Source organism: Physeter macrocephalus, chromosome 4 (assembly GCF_002837175.3).
Source record: "Physeter macrocephalus isolate SW-GA chromosome 4, ASM283717v5, whole genome shotgun sequence".
Taxonomy (NCBI): Eukaryota; Metazoa; Chordata; class Mammalia; order Artiodactyla; family Physeteridae; genus Physeter; species Physeter macrocephalus.
Window position 1 is genome coordinate 144,241,206 of NC_041217.1, and position 18,959 is coordinate 144,260,164.

At 49.3% G+C, this 18,959-nt stretch overlaps 1 protein-coding gene across 1 annotated transcript in view; it reads left to right on the forward strand.

Moving 5' to 3' along the window:
- Positions 1-18,959, forward strand: part of AGBL4 (AGBL carboxypeptidase 4) — an 807,237-nt gene that overhangs the window by 747,147 nt on the left and 41,131 nt on the right. The gene's annotated exons all lie outside the window — the stretch shown is intronic.

An 18,959-nucleotide genomic window follows, 5' to 3' on the forward strand; every position in this document is an offset into this window, starting at 1 on the left:
GGTCAGCAATTTGGTCTCCAACTCAGGTGAGGGCTGAGACTCTCGGGTGAGGATGGACATGACTGGTTATGCTGATGTCATCTCTGGATTGTCCTGTTTGCTCTCTGCCCTCCTAAGGGACACCCCCCTCCATCTGCCTCTGCTATGCCTCAAGTCTTCCTCGGGCGCTTGGACCCATGGCCTTCCCATACCTGTGCTGCTCCCATCTCTCTCTCCCCTCTGTCCCCTCACAAAGGAGTGAGTCTTCCATCATCTAAAGTATGTAAGTACACAGGCCAGATGCTCATCCCAGGGCTGCTAAGGAAGATTTTGACAGTCTTGGCCCCTCCTTCTCACCCCGAACATGTCTCTCTCTCTCTCTCTTTTTTTTTTCTTAATTTTTTATTGGAGTAGAGTTGATTTACCATGGTGTGCCGATCTCTGCTGTACAGCAAAGTGACTCAGTTATACACATACACACATTCTTTTTTTCTATATTATTTTCCATTATGGTTTATCCCAGGAGATTGGATATAGTTCCCTGTGCTCTACAGTAGGACCTTTTAGTTTATCCATTCTAAATGTAATAGTTCGCATCTGTTAACCCCAAACTCCCAGTCCATCCCTCTCCTTCTCCGCCTCCCTCTTGGCAACCATAAGCTTGGTCTATAGACCAGACTTCCATCTCTCTGTGCTCCTCTCCCGCCCTTTGTCTTCCCTCTGTGCACGACTTTCCCTTTCGCTTGTCTGTACCTGCCTTGTCCCCTCTACTTTTATTTATTTATTTATTTTTGGCTGCGTTGGGTCTTCGTTGCTGCACGCGGGCTTTCTCTAGTTGCGGGGAGCGGGGGCTACTCTTCACAGAGGTAAGCAGGCTTCTCATGGCGGTGGCTTCTCCTTGTTGCGGAGCATGGGCTCTAGGTGAGCGGGTTTCCATAGTTGTGGCACACAGGCTCAGTAGTTGTGGCTCACAGGCTCTAGAGCACAGGCTCAGTAGTTGCACTGCACGGGCTTAGTTGCTCTGTGGCATGTGGGATCTTCCTGGACCAGGGCTCGAACCCATGTCCCCTGCACTGGGAGGCGGATTCTTAACCACTGTGCCACCAGGGAAGTCCCCATCCCCCTCTCCTTCTGTCTCTCCCCCCCAACTCCCGCCTTGTGTTTTTCTCTCCTTACTTCGTGTGACGTGTTCCTCCCTCCCCTCCCCCATCTTCTCTCCTTTCCCCGCCATCCTTTCCTCTCTCTCTCCTGTGTGCCTCCCTCCATCTTCTCCGCCTTCCTGCTCATCCTCTATGCATCTTCCTCTCTGCCTTTGCATTTCCTTTGCCAACTCGCTTTTCCTCTTGGCTTCCTCATAAAATGTCCCCGAAAACCCCCAAGCCTGTCATGATGAAATTAGAGGTCACTTTCTAGCTTGCTTGATTTTTTAGGGATTGTTTAGTAATTCTAGTTTCCTGAGTATTGATTTTCATTTCAAGGTCAGTGCATAAGGGTTGTGACAGATTGTGACAGTTTCTGCTTTTCTTTACTTTTTGTTTTTGGATCGACCCATTTCTCCTTTCTGAATACTTAGTTTTCTCAGAGAAAGAATTATAGTTGATGGAAAAGAAAGGGAAAGGATAGTATTAACTCTCTATATACAAACTCTCTCTCCCCAGAAGTGGAAGTGCTCCTTTCAGCCTTGATTCAACCCTTGGGGAGTGTTTGTGGAGTTCTTACCACACTCTGTGCAGGAAAACTTCCTTTCTGGTCGAGACATGACTTAGCACTAGTCCACACAGTTGGTTGCACCCTCGTGGCTCTGGGCGGTCCAGTAACCTAGCTGGGAACATGGGGGCAGGGTGATGGCCTCAGAGGGAGAGGCTAACGAGGTGTTAGACCAGTGTTCCAGATCCAGTACCTCACTGGAGAGACTGTGGTAAGAACCGAGGGAGAGTCCGGCCCCAGTCACAAGGACTGGGACGGTCACCTTGAAGTCTACTTTAATAACTACCTGGCTCACCGGCCAATGGAGTAGGCTCTGCTCTGCAGCAGAGGACCCTTGGTTTCCAAAGTCCTGGCCATCTCTATGTACACACACACACACACACACACACACACACACACGATGGTGTGCGGCCCGTTGCTTCCCCAGGATCCGCTAACTCCTGGGCTCCGCACATACGCACATTCCGTGCTGCCCCTGCCTAGTTCGCCCCCGATGTGGTGGCAAAGGAGATAGAAGGAGTTGTCCGAAAGAAGAGTTTGAGCATGCGCACCAAAGGTATCCCACATGTGAGCCTTATCTCAATGAGATAAGGGTCCCGCCAGGTGTGGCCTGTGCTTAGTTTGTGGCTGATTTCTGATGTCCAGTTTGATGGGTTCTCCTACCCTGTCTCAGCACCTCCAACATGCTTTTGTGTTAGAAGCAAATGTTTCTCTCAGTGGAAGACCCCCCCCCCTTGACCCAGGCCCAGGGTTTCCTCTCCTCAACATCCAATCCTCATTCATCAAAAGTAAGTACACCATTAGCACATGCCAGGAATCCTACTAGGCACTGGGGTAAAATATTGACCAAGAAGGCATGGTCCCTGACTCACAGAGCTTTTGGTCTACTTGGGGAGCCGGAAGAAGAAAGAGGCAGTTGTAATCTGTGGGGTAAGTTCTGTGGTGGAGGAATTCCAGAGAGCCATGGGAAATGTTCATTTAAATATATATATTGAGTGTCTGCCATAAGCCAGGTAAAGTTCTAGGCACAGGGGATGTGTAGCAGGGAACATACTGAAGACAAAAATGTCTGCATATGGGGGTAGGAGGAGACTCAAACACAGTTTCGGGAGGTCAGGGAAGGCTTCCCAGCAGAAGAAACATCTAAGCTGAGTTTTTAAGACAGAGTAGAAATTAGGCAGATTGCTTGGGGTGGGTCGTTGTAGGGAGGGCATTGCAGACAGAAAGGGGAGGAAGGAAGGTGGACTGTCGGAGCTGTAAGGGGTCGGGGTTGGCTGAAGGACTTCAGATGCAGGAGATGAGACCAAAACGGCAGCCCGTTAGGAATTTAAACGGTAAGGACTGTGAAGGCAATGGAGGGCAGTAGAAGGGCTTTAAAGAACAGTGGGGGGCTTCCCTGGTGGCGCAGTGGTTGAGAATCCGCCTGCCGATGCAGGGGACACGGGTTCGTGCCCCGGTCCGGGAAGATCCCACATGCCGCGGAGCGGCTGGGCCCGTGAGCCACGGCCGCTGAGCCTGCGCGTCCGGAGCCTGTGCTCCGCAACGGGAGAGGCCACAACAGTGAGAGGCCCGCGTACTGCAAAAAATAAAAAAGAGCAGTGGGAAGCCCCTCTGGCTGCAGTGGGAAGGTTAGATTGGAGGGGCCAAGGCTGCAGACAGAGACACACTAGGAGGCCGTTATGACAATCCAGGTGGGAAATGACTCAAGCCTGGACTTAGGTGGTGCTGTGGAATATTTAGAATGTGGCACTGAGAAGACTTGGGAAGTGATTGGATGGGGATGTCGGTGGGGACCAGAAGCCAGCGTTTGGAAGGGGTTAAGGGTGATGGGTAGCGAGGCTGTGCAGGAGCTGAGCAGGCCGCAGTGCTGTTGGGTCACCGCATCTTATCTGTCACCTAGGGGACAAGAAGAGGAATCTGGAGTTTCTCCAGGGAAGTACAGGCCAGTTCAACACACATGAGTGTGATTTAACCTGGTTCTTGTTTGAAATGCATTAAAAAAAAAAACAAAAAAAAACACCTCTCATAGCAGAGGGAGACTTCAGGCAGACAGATTGTGATCTTTGTTGGCTGCCGGCTCTGTGTCCCAATCAGAAAAAGAAATTACATGGTCTGATAGCAATGGCAATATGTTCTGGGAGGAAGTGTCCTCTAGACTGGGAGTCAGGGGACCTGGATCTGATGACAGCGCCGACATCATCCCACCCTTCAGCAATCCTCCAGCCTCCCCGAGGTAAGCTTTGTCACCCTCACAAAGGCACCAAGAACCTTCCTGCTTTCTTAACCCCTGCTGTGGGAATAATACTCATGAAAAGAGAACAGACTTTCAATTGAGACAAATCTGTATTTGGATCCGGGCTCAGCCATTTACAGGATGTGTCACCATGGGCAAGTTATATAGCCTCACTGTACCTCAGTGTCCTTGTCTGTAAGAGGAGGACCTAGTAATACTCAACCTCACTGAGTTGCAAGGAGGTTAAATGAAATAATATATATGAGTGTGCACCGTAAGCTTTAAATATTAAGCGACTATTGGTTAAAACATCGAAAAGGTTTACGTGACTATGAATGAGGACCCGCATTTATGTTAAAGAAGGTAGTCAGGGCTGTTAGAGCAAAAGACGAGGGGCTGTGTTGGTAGGGTCCGTGGGGCAAAAGGCCTTGGTGGGGTCACCGTAACGGAGAACCTGGACCTCAGAGCGCCATGCGGTTCACACAGCGAGTGGGTATGTGCAGTTCCCATGATGAGGGGTTTTCTGTCTGTCATCCAGAGTATGCCTTTCCCAGCATCAGGGTCCATGAAGGCCAAATTAGCTATCCAGAGGATGCTGGGCAAGAGGAGAACCAGAGAAGGGCTAGGGGAGGTGGGGAATCCTGAGGGATATTTCACCAAGGCCCACAGTAGTGTCTACCTCCTCACCTTCCAGGACATATGTATCTGTCAGTTTAATTTTTCTCCCAAGAAAAGCACCAGCTAAACATTACCAGGGTCTTGCTCTCTGGCTCTCCCCCCCCACTACATCAGGGTAATATAGCCATGGACACTGATGCTTCCCTAGCTGTGTGACCTTAGGCTGGTTATCTCACCATTCTGAGCCTGTTCCCCCATTTGTAAACCAAAAATAATAATACTCACTTTGCAGGCTTGTCGGGGTAGCGAAAAGATGCACTATATCTCCAATCCCCTTGCACTGCCTGGCACCTGATAGGAACTCAACAAATGTTCCTCTGTCACCACTTTTCTCATCCCCGTGCAGACTGCATGACTTTCCTTCCACTGGTTGAATCTTCAACCCGATGATCTGTCTCTGAATCCAGCAACCGGGGGTTTGAATCCTGGTTCCATCACCATTACTGGGTAGCCTCAAGCAGGCCCTGTCCCTTCTCTTAGGCTCAGCGTCTGATACTTCCTACCTGTCAGAGCTGCAGAATGAAACTATGTGTGGACTTGTCTGTATTCTGGTTCCTTCCAGCTCTGATATTCTAAGGTTTTTCTGGTTCTAAAATTTAAAATTTTATAATGCCCTGTTTAGATGAATTTATGCTATCAAGAATCCACTGTTGTGTTATGTATGAGTCTTAAGACCGAGTGACCCCATGAGCATGAGTTTCAGTCCAATAGGGAAAATCAGCACAGAAGCGTCCTGGACAGCTGATCAAGCCAAGCCGATAGCTATTTTCATTCTTTTAGTTAAAGGGTTCTTAATCGAGGGCTTTATAGATGGGTTTCAAGAAGAGCCTATGAACTGTCTAAAATTTATGCAAAACTGTGAGTAAAGATGCGGAGTTCATCTTCTGGGAGGAAGACTTCTAACTTTCAACAGAATCTAAATGAAGCCATCCTCAGAGGCTGCTGCCCTGGCTGGCGGTCTCTGTTCAGGCTGTAGCAAGAATACAGCTCTGGTCAGAGGCGTGGGTGTGAGTTCTGCTTTCTGTCATTCTAGCTGAGGACCCTGGCTCAGTTACTTAACCTCAGTTTCTTCATCAGGAAAGTGCAGATAATGATTATTTACTTCACAGTGTTGTCTGGAGGGTTACGTGAGAGAAAGCGGATAAATGACTGGGCATATACTCAGTGCCATTAAATATGAGTTCCCTTGCCTTTCCTTCCTGTGGTCTGTTGTTCCTGTTGTTGTTGTGAAATGATAAATTCCGGAGAATTTTGGACCATTCTTCAGCAAACCTTATTTACATTTTACTGGCCTGCCAAGTAATAAATATGCTCTGTTCAAACAATTAAAAAAAAAGAGAGAGAGAGAGAGAGAAAGGCTAAACTGGAATCATAAAACAACCCAGAGTTTCTCTGGCCTTTGTTTATGGTCTGGTTACAAGCCAAAAGGAAACAGCTCTTTGACATAATGGATGAGAAAAACATTGGAAACAGAGACCTTGGGTCCTAAGCAGACTGTTTTCCACACACACTTATAGCTGTGGACACCTTGAAATCAGAATATGCTGTCTCTAGGAGAAGGGAATGGCTGCTGTAGCCAAGACAAAATGCAGAGCTTTAGAACTCAGTTAGTTATCTTGGTCTCAATTCAGAGCCCACTATGTGCCTTGTACTGAGTCCTCTGAAACATACAGCAGACATTGAAGATACCATTTATTTACTCATCCATCCCACAAAACTCACAGGACACTAGAAACAGGCAGATGAATAAGACATGGTTCCTGCCTTCAAGAAGGAGACAGTTTTGAGAGGAGGGGAAAAGGTAGAGACAGCAGTACAGAGGGATAAATGATCAGTCAGAGGGAAGCTCTGCTGGTTCGGGATGCACATGGGAGCCATCTAACCCTGCAGGAGCGGTGAAGAAGGAGAGGGAAGGAAGACTTCCTGGAGGAGGAGTAACTAGGGCTCAGGCCTCCAGGGTGGATGGGATGCAGGCAGCAGAAGCAGGGTAGAGCCGCCTTCCTGGTAGAGGGAGACATACAGGAGAAAGCCCAGATGCCAGAGAGAGGGTGTGCATCCAAAGTATTGGAAGGAAGCTGGAGTTGGGCCAGAAACAGCAGGTGATAAATAAATATAGGCAGAACCAGACCATGAATAGAAGGAGAAAGATTTGTGAGCTATGTAACAGGTACATTAAACAAGAAACACTCACAGCGTAAAATTATAAAATATTTTTTGTCTCCCATTGACCCTGCACATAGATGTGTATAGATTCTACATCTAGATCTAGAGATATAAAAGCTCGTACAGACCCCATGACTTTCTAATCACTCTCAGGAAATTAAAAGTTTTCTAATTAATTCTGGTCACCCAACAGTCTCAGTTCAGCAATGACTGTGTCTCGTCCAATCAAAGCCATTGAACCTCTTCAAAGTAAAACCTTCCACATCCTCTAGCCCAGGCCTGTCTCAGACAGGCTGCTCGAGGTGACTCCTGTTTCCCTGACTTGATTTCCAGCCCTTTCCCCCATCTGGCTAACCCTAGGTGTTTACCCCTCCAAGGTGGAGCAGGATGAGGGAGAGGAGGAAAGTGTAGGAAAGGTCTTGGGTGACTAGTACTCCCTGAGAGGGCCTGGCAGTCCCCTGTGGGCCTCCTCAGACACACCTGCCCCGGGGCTGGAGAGCGCTGACGTGGGCAAGTGCGTGTGCTCAGGCCGGTTGTTCATGGGTCCTCCCTCAGTCCACGGTGATCTGGGGTTCACCTCCGTTAGGGCACTGTACCCTCCAGTGGCCCTCTTGTCTGAAGGAGAGCTAAAGTTTGCAAAGCTGGTTTTCTGGTTTCCTTTTGCAAGTCCTGCCTGGTACTTTCCTACCTCACTTTGCAACGTGGTATCTACAGACTTGGGGGTCTCAGCAAAACCAAGACTAAGACAGTTCCATCTTAATAACATGTTCTATTATCTAACTGGTAGAATTGACTATTTTGGGTGATTGCTTGGGTGTGGAGGTAAAGGAAGAAGTCAAGGAAGATGCCCAGTTTCTCAACTTGAACAACATGGCAGACGGTGGCGCCAATCACTTAAATACAACTATTGGAGAAAGGGGTTGGAGAGGGGGATATTCTGAGGTCTGTTTGGGATGTGTTAAGTGTAGGGGGCTCATGTGACATACAGATGGAGAAGTTTGGTAGGCAGATTGTTCTATGGGCCAGAATTTCTGGGACGAGTCCTGGGCTTCAGACAGACTTTTCCACAAGCTACTGTAGAGTCGTAAGGAAGGAAGGGATTTTCTTGGTGTGCACAGTCAAGGTGGGCTTTCCCTTGAGTTGGTGAAAAGAATGCTGGGCTGGGAGTCAAGATCCCAGTTCCGGAACAGCCTTCTGCCCTCCCCCCTCTCTTAAAGCTGTGTGACCGTGGTTAAATCATTTTACTTCTCTGGCTAAAGCCTGGTACTAAAGCCTCAGTGAATGTAAATGAATGAAGGAATGAATGAAATGGAAGCAAGCTTCACCTGCATCTGCTAGTTGGCTCACTAACAGAACAGTGAGTATGAATATGTATGTATGCTGTGGTGGTTAGCAGGAGGAGGGGAGTACTGCCTGGGTTTTCTTTCTTGGGGAGGAAGCTTCACTTTTTATACAGAAGAGTAGGAAGCAGTCAGGTCTTACCTGTTGGGTGGCACGGAAAATACCCAGGTACTTCCCAGTTCCTATTTGTGATGGCCAAGGTCAAGCCTTTGTTAAGATGCATAAACAAAAAAATGCATCAAAAAGAGGGCTTTGGGAACAGACAACTAAACGGGACTGAAGCTGGTTAGATTTTTTTTTCTCCTTCACGCAGACATGGACTAGAATTTGGTCTGTAAATATGAATGCTTACTAAATGACTGAATGACTGGCTGCATGAATGAATGATTAATAGTAGTAGTAGTAATGGTAAAAATAATAATGTTGAGATGTACTTCATGAGATGGGTCAGGCTCCCTGCATTACAGGATTGGCTTTGCCTCCAACTTGCCATGTAGGTTTGGGGAGTTCCTTTCTCTTTGGGTCCAAATTTTCCTGTCTTTCGATTAGAAGATGAAATGATATGATCTCCAAGTTTATTTCCAAATCATTAGGTAGATAGATAGATAGATAGATAGATAGAGAGAGAGAGAGAGAGAGAGATAGACAGATGGATATAGAAAGAATCATTTGATTTTTGGCCTTTGAGATAAGTACCTTTTTTTTTAACATCTTTATTGGAGTATAATTGCTTTACATTGTTGTGTTAGTTTCTGCTGTATAACAGAGTGAATCAGCTATATATAATTTTACATTTGGTAGTGTATATATGTCCATGCCACTCTCTCACTTTGTCCCACCTTACCCTTCCCCCTTCCCATGCCCTCAAGTTCATTCTCTATGTCTTTATTCCTGTCCTGCCCCTAGGTCCTTCAGAAGTTTTTTTTTTTTTTTTTTTTAGATTCCGTATATATGTGTTAGCATACGGTTCATATGGTAGTTCTATTTTTAGTTTTTTAAGAAACGTCCATACTGTTCTCTATAGTGGCTGTATCAATTTACATTCCCACCAACAGTGCAAGAGGGTTCTCTTTTCTCCACACCCTCTCCAGCATTATTTGTAGATTTTTTTTGATGATGGCCATTCTGACTGGTGTGAGGTGATACCTCATTGTAGTTCTGATTTGCATTTCTCTTAATAATTAGTGATGTCGAGCATCCTTTCATGTGTTTGTTAGCAATCTGTACATCTTCTTTGGAGAAATGTCTTTTTAGGTCTTCTGCCCATTTTTGGATTGGGTTGTTTGTTTTTTTGATATTGAGCTGCATGAGCTGCTTGTATATTTGGGAAATTAATCCTTTGTCAGTTGCTTCGTTTGCAAATGTTTTCTCCCATTCTGTCTCCCATTCTGAGGGTTGTGTTTTCATCTTGTTTATGTGTTCCTTTGCTGTGCAAAAGCTTTTATGTTTCATTAGGTCCCATTTGTTTATTTTTGTTTTTATTTCTATTACTCTAGGAGGTGGGTCAAAAAAGATCTTGCTTTGATTTACATCATAAAGTGTTCTGCCTATGTTTTCCTCGAAGAGTTTTATAGTGTCTGGCCTTAACATTTCGGTCTTTAATTCATTTTGAGTTTATTTTTGTGTATGGTGTTAGGGAGTGTTCTAGTTTCATTCTTTTACATATAGCTGTCCAGTTTTCCCAGCACCACTTATTGAAGAGGCTGTCTTTTCTCCATTGTATATTCTTGCCTCCTTTATCAAAGATAAGGTGACCACATGTGCGTGGGTTTATGAGATAAGTACCTTTTACATATAGGGAAACTCAAGCCCGGAAAAGTCAAATAACATGCCCCGGGCTGCTCTCTCAATTCTGCCTGGTAGGCTTTGTCTTACTTTCCTCCCTGCTGTGCAGTTGGCCCAGTTTCCTTCCTTTCCTGTAGGACAAAACCCCACAGAGGTTGGGACCCACCAGCCAGCTCTTGCCCGTCCTATAGCCCCACTCTCTGTAACCCCTGCCCCCAGCCTTGACATGTTTGTAGTCTCTGATCACTCAGACGTCATGCCACCCAGACCCTGTCTCTGTGGTGCCCCAGCTCAGCTGCCTTGCTCTTTGTGAACACTGCCTCGGCCCTCGCACTTCCCACCTCCAGATCAAGGTGCACCTTCTACCCAGGCCTGGAAAACCAAAACATCATTACCTTCCCGCAGCCTCCCTCATCCCCCCAAAATGAGGTTTCTAAGGGTTTTATCTGCTATTGTCAAGTTTATAGCCATAATTCGAAATGCTGTTAATATTACTGACAGCAGAGAGCTACAAATTACAAAGTTGTAAAGTTATTTTATGGTGATAACCGTCAGCCTTCACTAGCAGCGCTGCAAGGCTCCATGGAAACCAAGTTGCTGATAAAAATAGTTGATATTGTCTCAGGTTTATGGCTGTTAGCTGACAGTCAGAGAAATTCCGGCTGGTTCTTCAGAAATTTGAACCTGTTTGTTTATATTCAAGTTCACTTGCACACTTATATACACACTTACTTGTGTTTCTATTATCTTATTGTACAAATGGGGGGAGAGGCCCCAAAGTAGAAGGACTTCACCCCAAGTCTGTTCCAACCAGTTGCAGATTTGGGTCTCTGACCAGCCCAAAGGACACCGAGAGGGACTGTCTGCCACACTGTATGTGTTTAATAAGTAATTGTGGAATGGATGAATGCCTGGAACACTTGAAGGGCTTAGGCAATATTGAGAACAAAGGTATTGAAAAAATTCCATCTTTACAGTAAACAAATGAAACCAAAGCAGCTTTGGAAGTACTGATTTGGGGGAACAAGGTCTCCTATGTGGTAAATTGTCTTAGGCATCTTAGTTAACACTATAAAGCTCCACATTAGCCCACAAGGCAAATGTATCCACCCGCACAGCCACCACACACTGTTCTCCTGCCAGAATTGATGCCAACCGGCTGCATTAACAGAGGCCAATGTTGGGAGCAAGTAGGTGCCGGCCTTTCTTTGCCTTGTTGTGTCATGGACCCCTGGAGCCCTGGGTTCATTTCTGCCTGCCCCCCACCTGTGCAGGCCATTGAGAAAATGGTGCATGGCCTCTGAAGACCTAGGATGGGAGGGGAAGATAAAACTAGATTTACCATGTGTCCAGGTTTGACTGGGACTGAGGGGTTTCCTGGGACAGGGGACTTGTGGTGCTAAAGCCAGGACAGTCCTGGGTAAAGCAGGATGGTTGGTCACCCTACTCAACACTGTGGCCTGTGAGGAACTGGCCAAGGAATCGGGGGTATTCTCCTTGGAAAGAAAACATCTGGACTCTTTGCTTTGATCAATTTCTAAAGAGTCATCATGGAGCAGAGGGGGTAGATCTGTTCTATGTGGCCCTAGAGGTCAGAACGAGAGCCAGTGGAGGCAGCTCCAGCTTGAACCTCTACATGGCGGAGAACGGAGACCACACTTACTGAGCATTTATTATGTGCCAGGACCTGGCCTGGCTTCTGGGGATGCAGCGATGGGTGGTAACAGCGTCTGCCTGGAGAAGTTCCCGTGCGGTGGGCAGACAGGCGGGCGAGTGGCTGCAGCACAGTGTTGTGACAGAGGGGGCACAGAGCGTGGTGAGACTGAGCACCGACCTGGAAGGGGCTTGCAGGCAAGGCAGGGAGGGCAGCGTGTGCAGAGTCTGCAGCCCTGGGGGAGCTGCTTCCCTCCTTTGGGCAAGCCTGGGCCTTGGGATGCAAGCTGGGGAGTGAGAGTCAGTGAGGCTGGAGAGGTCTGCAGGAGCCCGTTGGTGAAGGACTGATGATCTACTGGCAAACCAGCATTGCAGGGAGAGCATGATGGCAGCGGGGAGGCCAGGGGGACGGTCAGGGGAGATAGGAGTGGGCACGGATAGACGGGTGCCATCTCACCAAGTTACACTCCTCTGCTCTGCCTTCTCCCCGTTCCTTTCATCTTTAAAAGGATGTGCTCCCTGGACACTGGCTCTGAAATTAAGTCAAAGGTCCCCCTTTTCCTGATTTCCGGAGGGAACCAACAATTCCAGTTTCTCAGATCGTCACATCTGACCAGAGGTTTGGGGCTATCTTATTGGCATTGTTGTGAGGTGGACAGTGTTCTGATGTGCGACTCTTGAGCCCTGGACTTTGTTCATCTGGTTTTGGCCACTGCCTTGCTGTGTGTGTGATGCTCAGCAAATCACTAGCCTTCCCTGGATCCCACTTTCCCATCTGTGAAATGGGTTTGGACAAAGGGCCTCCATCCTCCAGGCCTTATTCGAAGGGCCTACTGAGCTTGGGTCTAACTCGCGTTTATTGAACATCTATGTATTGGGCACAGTCATCCCTAGGATTTTGTTAACCCCCTGTGGGCACAGCCCAGTTGCCACAGGTCCACCAACCCTCCCTTTCTTCCAGAAAGATCTGGAGCCAGCACCTCAAATCTCACTTCCCAAGCAGCAGGCTTCATGCCCGGCGGGACATGCTGTCTGTCTGGGGTTTCTTATCCGTCAGTATTTTCCTCAAGATGATAAATGTCCTGCCAAGAAGAGGAGGCAGCTGCCAACCCTGTCCGAGGCGAGGGCCCTTAGCTGAAGCTGTGGCCGTGCCTGGCGTGTTGATGTGTCTGGAGAGGCAGGAGGTGGGAGTTGTGACTAGGAGGAGGAAAAAATGGAACCTAGAGGGAGCAGGAGGTCAGGACCACTGCTCTCAGTGTAAGCACATTTTGCCATGAGTCAGTGGAGACAAGAGAGGAGACAGAGGATGCTTGGATTTCCGTTCAAAGCAAAATATATTTACGGTACTTACAGAGCTCCTACAGGATGCTGAGCCCTGAATGGGCCATCAGGAAGTGAACAGCCCTTATTGGTGTATAAAGTGCATTCAGAGCCATCACCTTGTTTGATCCCCCCAGCAGTCTACAGAGATGAGTATTATTATCTATCTTCATAAACAAGGGGGGGCGGCGCATGTCGTCCCTGAGTGCCTATCCTTAGCCACAACCAGTTCCCGGCTCCAAAAGTGCAGAAACAGTCGAATAGAGGAAGCCTGCTCAGGTGACAGTTTGTAGATGGTGGAGCAGTCCCCTCCCAGAAGCTTGGATTTGTTTCTTCCTTTACCAAGTCCAAATCTCATTGCCCTACTAGAGGACAGTTTCTTTGAAGAAACCCGCCAGATGGTTGAGGAGCTAATTATAGCTGAGATGTAACTAAGAGATGCCATCGTTTGATAAGAGGAGGAAAAGAGCTTGGCGTTTGGAGCCAGGCTGACCTGGGTACAGATCTTGGCTCTGCTATTTACTAGCTGTGTGACCTTGGGCAAGGGACCTAAGCTCTCTGAGCCCGACTTTGCCTATCTATAACAGTGATGATTATGCTACTTACCTCGCAGCGTTGTTTCAAGTAGACAGAAACAAACAAACAAAATCTCAGGGGCCTAATAAATTGCCTGGAACATGGTAGGCACTCAATAAATAATAATGTTATTATTACCGTTTCTGGTCAAGTACCGAATTGGGTGAAATCTGAGTAATAAATGTCTGGACCATCAGGAAACAGTGATATCAGTGCAGGCTGGAGGTTTCATGGAAATTTCCATGAAGCGTTCTTAAGATTCTAAAGGGGTTCCTAAGATTCTTAAATAGCAGCAATCCTTTTAAAAGTGTGTTTGGATTTCTCACATATCCCGATAGAGTCAGACTCCGTCATCTGGATTCATGTGCATAGTTTAGAACTTCTTATCAAGGCAAAGTCATTAATGATCAGGCTCAGTCTATGGTCAAGATGTGGGACTGAGACCAAGACCCAGGGGGTGACAAGGTTAGGTATTTGGTGCTCCGAGACGATATATGTAAGCACTCCTTAATCCTGGTGTTGAGGAAACAGTAACATGCTTAAGTTCTCCTTATGGAAGGTAAGGACTGGAAAGTGCCATGATTTTTATTAATTTTTTAATGTGATCACAGACAAGTGACACTCCCCCTCAGCGCCTCGGTGTCCCCCTCTCCCTGCTGCTGCCCGCCTTGTGAATGGTTGTGCAGATCAGATGGCAGAGTATTTAAGAAACGGTTTTGAAAATTGGTCTTCCCTGTACTCAAGGAAGCGGTGATTCTTGATCAAGGGGAGGAGGGGGGCCCATGGGAGAAGTTGGAGGGACCCTGCCCTTTAGGACAGAAATCTGGGATAGAGTAGGGGCGGGGCGGGGCAGGGCCAGAGGAGGCGCTGGGCTGGAGCAAAGGCAGCCAAGGGGGACCCAAACCAGGTCATCACCCATGCTGTGTCTGCAGAGATGTGCACAGGATCCTGGCTCCACTGAGAGCTGGCAACCCACAGACCTGAGCCAGAGGCTCGCCTCTCCTCCCCTCCCCTTCTGCCTCTCATCTGCCTGCCTAGCGGTGACCACCGGCTGTGGCTCCAGCTCCGCTGCTGTTGTCTGGGGTTGAAGTGCCCTCTCCTGGCCCCCAGGGTGCATGGCTGCCTTTGAGAGTCTGGCTTCATCCCGCAGAGGGTTGGGAAGCCGCCAAGTCCTTTGTCTGGGCTGGGAGGAGGGAGGGACACATCGACTCACCTCTCCCAGTTTTCTCCCTGCATGGGCATCACCCCTCCCGACTATTTCTTCCCTCTCCCCTCTGTCTCTGTCTCTCTCTCTTCTTCCCCGTACTCTTCTCTGTCAGTCTATTGGACTCTGTCTCTCAGACAGACACACGCACTCACGCAGTGTCTAGTGTGCCCTCCCTCGCCTCCGCCTGCTGTCTTCTCCTTCCCCAAAGCCTCCTGTCTCCCCGCCCCCCGCCCCGTCCTCCACTTTTCCTTTCTCTCTCCTTCTTCCTCTTTAGTTCCCTTCCTCTCTTAAGACAAATAGCGGAAACGTTTTGCACCAAATCTGCGTTGGATTCCAGTGTCCTCGGCTTACACTCTCCTGTGCAGGTGTGCAGAGCTCCAGCCCCTTAACTGGTGGCGGTGAGGATTAAAGGGGCACAGGCAGCCTCAGCCCTCCTTCCCCTTCCGTCTCCTTGCAGCCCCACTAGGCTTTCTATTCTTCCTCTCCTCTCCAATCCTCCGCCCTCCCCCCGCCGCCCCCCCCCGCTCTCCTCACACCTCAGTACAGATTCAGATTCAAATACCACTTATTGAGCTCTTCAGAAAAGTGGGGACTTGAACTTCACCTTGAAGGAGCTGTCTTTCAGGGATCACAGGCTCTCTTTTCTGCCTCCCCAAGTGGGCAGAGTGGATTTTTGACAAAGTGTGTCATCTGGGCCTGTGAACTGAGCTAAGGGACAACCAGAGGGTGTAAGGATGTCAAGAGAGCTCCTCTTCCCAGCGTGTCCTTGGTGGGAATGTGGGGAGGAGTCAGCTCCCGAGGTCCCACGTGACGTCCTGGTGTATGTGTCGGTGGGCCAGTTATTTGAACGTGCTTGCCATTTATTTACTGTGTGTGCTAGTTACAACAAAAGCCCATGCCACACTAAAGCCACCCACAGAATTTCCCAGCACTGAGCTCTTAAGGAAACCTCTCACCCAGGGCCCCATGTTGGGAGGAGTGACCTGTGGCCTCTTAAGCGTTTCTTCAGCAGATGCCAGCACCAGTGTCACGAGGTTGCCTCTCACAGTGTCCGCCGAGGAGAGCCGAGGGTACCATCCCAAACACGCTCCAGGTCGCAGCTATCTGACGGCTAGCTGGCTGCTGCAGCGACACAGGCTGCATCTTCCACACCTCCCTCGGGGAAGGTCGAGTCTCTCAGCCCAGCCACAGAGAAGCCAGGACAGCCAACTGGTCCAGGCTTGGGCAAGGGCCAGGACTGGAGGTGTGTGAGCCGGTATGGTTCAGTGGTTAGGAGCCTGGGGTTCTGCAATCATACAGATCTGGTTTCAGATCTTAGCCCTGCCGTTTCTGAGCCCTGCACAACTGTGGGCAAATTGCTTCACCTCTCTGGACCCCAGACTCCTTGTCCACCGAAGAGAGACGCTGGTACCAACTCCCCAGGGTTTTTGTGAGGTTAAATTAGAATGTAAGTACTTAACATGCTGACTGTCTCCGAGTTAGGAATGGTAGCTCTTATTACACGTTACAGTTCTGTGTGATCACTTCATGGGGATCTGCTGAGTAGGTGGTCCGGAGGACAGCTGGTGGCGGACCAGACTTCCTGCCTGGATGGAGAACCATCCGGCCCCCCGTAGAGACACGGGCAGCCAGACAACTAGTTCTAAAGCAAAGAGGATTCCTCTTTTGAGTTCTCCACAAGAAAATTGTGACTGTAGTCTGCCCTACTTATTTACACTAAGGGCAGACTGGGAAATCCCAAGTTCCCTTCCCTTTGGCTAAGCATTTTAGTAATAATATTTGCAAGTGAACTTCTCTGGGATTTCTGGGAATGCACAGCATTTAAAGCACGAGAAGATATCTGAGTCGTGGAAAGTTGGGAAGATTTTGAGAGAAGGAAAATATTGATTGATTGCCTGCCATGTGCCAGGCACCGTGCTAAGTGCCTTGTTAGCTTATTTAATTCCCACAGCCGCCTTATGAAAGAGGCACTATTTCTGTCTTGCGCACGAGAAAATGTTGCCTCCAAGATATGAACGTACCTGAGGTCACACAGCTTACATGGGGCGGAGGCAGGTTCTGAACCCAGAGCCCTGTAAGCCCACAGCGCCTGATCTGCTCCTGTGCTTACGATTTCCCTGCCTCACCCCAGCCCTCCCCAACCCTCCAGCCCCCCCCCCCCCCCCCCCCCCCCTGGGGGGGCCGGAGGCCCCCCCGCCCCGGCAGGGCCGACCCCCCTCCCTCGCCTCCGCCTGCTGTCTTCTCCTTCCCCAAAGCCTCCTGTCTCCCCGCCCCCCGCCCCGTCCTCCACTTTTCCTTTCTCTCTCCTTCTTCCTCTTTAGTTCCCTTCCTCTCTTAAGACAAATAGCGGAAACGTTTTGCACCAAATCTGCGTTGGATTCCAGTGTCCTCGGCTTACACTCTCCTGTGCAGGTGTGCAGAGCTCCAGCCCCTTAACTGGTGGCGGTGAGGATTAAAGGGGCACAGGCAGCCTCAGCCCTCCTTCCCCTTCCGTCTCCTTGCAGCCCCACTAGGCTTTCTATTCTTCCTCTCCTCTCCAATCCTCCGCCCTCCCCCCGCCGCCCCCCCCCGCTCTCCTCACACCTCAGTACAGATTCAGATTCAAATACCACTTATTGAGCTCTTCAGAAAAGTGGGGACTTGAACTTCACCTTGAAGGAGCTGTCTTTCAGGGATCACAGGCTCTCTTTTCTGCCTCCCCAAGTGGGCAGAGTGGATTTTTGACAAAGTGTGTCATCTGGGCCTGTGAACTGAGCTAAGGGACAACCAGAGGGTGTAAGGATGTCAAGAGAGCTCCTCTTCCCAGCGTGTCCTTGGTGGGAATGTGGGGAGGAGTCAGCTCCCAAGGTCCCACGTGACGTCCTGGTGTATGTGTCGGTGGGCCAGTTATTTGAACGTGCTTGCCATTTATTTACTGTGTGTGCTAGTTACAACAAAAGCCCATGCCACACTAAAGCCACCCACAGAATTTCCCAGCACTGAGCTCTTAAGGAAACCTCTCACCCAGGGCCCCATGTTGGGAGGAGTGACCTGTGGCCTCTTAAGCGTTTCTTCAGCAGATGCCAGCACCAGTGTCACGAGGTTGCCTCTCACAGTGTCCGCCGAGGAGAGCCGAGGGTACCATCCCAAACACGCTCCAGGTCGCAGCTATCTGACGGCTAGCTGGCTGCTGCAGCGACACAGGCTGCATCTTCCACACCTCCCTCGGGGAAGGTCGAGTCTCTCAGCCCAGCCACAGAGAAGCCAGGACAGCCAACTGGTCCAGGCTTGGGCAAGGGCCAGGACTGGAGGTGTGTGAGCCGGTATGGTTCAGTGGTTAGGAGCCTGGGGTTCTGCAATCATACAGATCTGGTTTCAGATCTTAGCCCTGCCGTTTCTGAGCCCTGCACAACTGTGGGCAAATTGCTTCACCTCTCTGGACCCCAGACTCCTTGTCCACCGAAGAGAGACGCTGGTACCAACTCCCCAGGGTTTTTGTGAGGTTAAATTAGAATGTAAGTACTTAACATGCTGACTGTCTCCGAGTTAGGAATGGTAGCTCTTATTACACGTTACAGTTCTGTGTGATCACTTCATGGGGATCTGCTGAGTAGGTGGTCCGGAGGACAGCTGGTGGCGGACCAGACTTCCTGCCTGGATGGAGAACCATCCGGCCCCCCGTAGAGACACGGGCAGCCAGACAACTAGTTCTAAAGCAAAGAGGATTCCTCTTTTGAGTTCTCCACAAGAAAATTGTGACTGTAGTCTGCCCTACTTATTTACACTAAGGGCAGACTGGGAAATCCCAAGTTCCCTTCCCTTTGGCTAAGCATTTTAGTAATAATATTTGCAAGTGAACTTCTCTGGGATTTCTGGGAATGCACAGCATTTAAAGCACGAGAAGATATCTGAGTCGTGGAAAGTTGGGAAGATTTTGAGAGAAGGAAAATATTGATTGATTGCCTGCCATGTGCCAGGCACCGTGCTAAGTGCCTTGTTAGCTTATTTAATTCCCACAGCCGCCTTATGAAAGAGGCACTATTTCTGTCTTGCGCACGAGAAAATGTTGCCTCCAAGATATGAACGTACCTGAGGTCACACAGCTTACATGGGGCGGAGGCAGGTTCTGAACCCAGAGCCCTGTAAGCCCACAGCGCCTGATCTGCTCCTGTGCTTACGATTTCCCTGCCTCACCCCAGCCCTCCCCAACCCTCCAGCCCCCCCCCCCCCCCCCCCCCCCCTGGGGGGGCAGCCGGCCCCCCCCCCCCACCGTGCTAAGTGCCTTGTTAGCTTATTTAATTCCCACAGCCGCCTTATGAAAGAGGCACTATTTCTGTC